Genomic DNA, 2389 nt, shown 5'->3' on the forward strand with positions numbered 1-2389 from the left:
TAGATAGTGAACTAAATATGATAATTATTGTCATCATAGGTGTTTTCTTTCAAGTTAATCTTTCTTTCTCTCTAATTAGTTTCCTATCAAATCATTTTAGTATTAGTTAGTATGCACTATTGAATCATTAAGCCTTATGAGTTCATAAGATGTGTGAGTTCATAATTTAATTAATCTTCTAAACCTATTTCTTGGCTGAGTTAGATCGTGTTTAGCCTTGGCTCAATTTACCTCTCCTATTCTTAGGTTAAGAACATACCTTATTTTAGATTTAGGAACAAACATAATTCATTGAAAGTTTGTAATAGGGAGCTATACCTAATAATTTAGAGGAAAGTTAGTATTTTTCGAAGCAACTTTTCAACTATTGTAACCAGATATTGTTCACAAATTTGGGTATCTAAGAGTTAAATAAAAAAGAACAATCTATTTACTAATAGATTTTTGGTAACTCCATTGGGGAGATGAATAGTTTCTTGACTAATAAACTTAAAACATGAGGGAAAATGTTACTACCTCATGAGAACATAGTCCTAGTGCTCCAACCTAATCTTAGATTTCAAGATGACCAAGAGAATATAATCTCATCTATCAAAATATTTGTTTGGAGACATAGGAGGAATATAGAGTAGTATAGAAATGCAAGCTAGGTATTGGAAGAAGAGGAATCTAGGGTTGAATCATTAGAAAGGGTCATCTAGAGAAAAGAAATCCAAAGGGCAGAAAGATAGTTAGAATACGAAGCTTAGAGGTAAAATTAATCTAGCATCTTGGAACAAGAAAGATTCCTCAGAAGTACCAAAGAGCAAGGTGGGAAAGACCCTATTTTTGAAAAGCTCATAGAACTTAGTTTCCCTATCTTGGATACTCCAAGGTGAAAAGGTGAAAATAAAAGTTAGAGTAGACCACCTTCACCTATTAGAAATCAAATTTCTTCACATACTACTTCCAAGGTATTTGCCTTACATAGAGTAACTGCTCCTCAAGTTGTCAATTTTCTACCATACCTTGCTAGAAGAATCATGGCTGCTCCTTGGGTCACAACAACATGTCCATTACCACTGACAGCTTATCACACTCTTCCATCTAGTTCAAGGAAGAATTTTCCTAAATTTTTAGGTGATGGGAAAGTAACTATTGATGAACATATTAAAGTCTTTTTTGTAGCTACTCACATCTTAGGAGTATCTCATGAAGATTTAGCTATAAGGCTTTTTGTAGAAGCTCTAATGGAAAATGCAACAAATTGGTTTTATCATTTAGATGTTGGCTTAGTTACAGACTAGGACACCATGAGAATGGCCTTTGAAACAAGATTCAAAATGGTGGAAGATGAGCACATTCTATTAACACAATTGACATCTATTAAAAATTAACCTACCATGAGTATGAGGGATTTCATTGCAACTTTTAATAAGATTACTAGTAGGATTCCCACTACTGATAGACCTACTACTAGCAATCTAAAATAATTCTTCATAAGCATGATACCACTAGATATTAATTATGACTTGAGACGGGCCCATCCTATAGATTTAGCAGATGCACAAAAGTAGGGTGTTGAATTTGAAGATGACTTAATCTCCATAGGAAAATGGAAACAAGAATTTCAAACCAATGGAAGTTCTAGCAATACTTCTTCATCTAATGAAATGATTCAAAAGTTATCAAATGAATTAGTGGTAGTGAAGAGGCAATTACCTAGATTTAATCACTCTTACAAATGAAATTATCCAAATGTACTAGGAAGGAATAATGATGGAAATTTTGTGTAGCTTCCAGGTTCATAACCAAGTTTGGAAATTCAGGTGGCACCAAAGAAAGGAAATATGTGTGTGTTTCATTTAAAGATAGATCACAATAGTGAAAGCTATCTGGAAACTACTCGTATGATGCAATTGTTATCCACTAATGAGTTAAATACTATGACTCCTTATTTTGAGTCAAATTTATACTGAAATGGTGACTTTGGAAATTTGTTTCTAGAGTGTGGGTTAGACTCTATGCCAAAGGGAAAATGCTATGCAACTATTGATGGAACTTCATACATAGTGTTAACCTAGAGTCAAAAGCTCAAAAATCAATTTTCCAATCATGTTCTAGGAAATGATCCCACATCTTCATCAAATAATAGTCACATTGATCAAGGAGGATTGACATCTCAAATAGGTAAGGACAAGAGCTCTTTTGATTTTATCTAATTTTGTAAAGAGTTAAAGATCCAAATCTCTCCTATAGACTATATGAAATATCATCTCTTTGAGTTAAATAGATTAGTAGATCATTGTAAACAAGGTGCTTTAGATTTAAACCATAATAGTACCACTAAGGAAGAAGGTGAACCTTTGACATATAACCTATTTAATCAAGAAGACTCTAATGTCTTGGC

This window comes from Cupressus sempervirens, unplaced genomic scaffold, assembly GCF_028749045.1.
Source record: "Cupressus sempervirens isolate cs-2001-9-10 unplaced genomic scaffold, ASM2874904v1 CseChr00s100001_01, whole genome shotgun sequence".
NCBI lineage: Eukaryota > Viridiplantae > Streptophyta > Pinopsida > Cupressales > Cupressaceae > Cupressus > Cupressus sempervirens.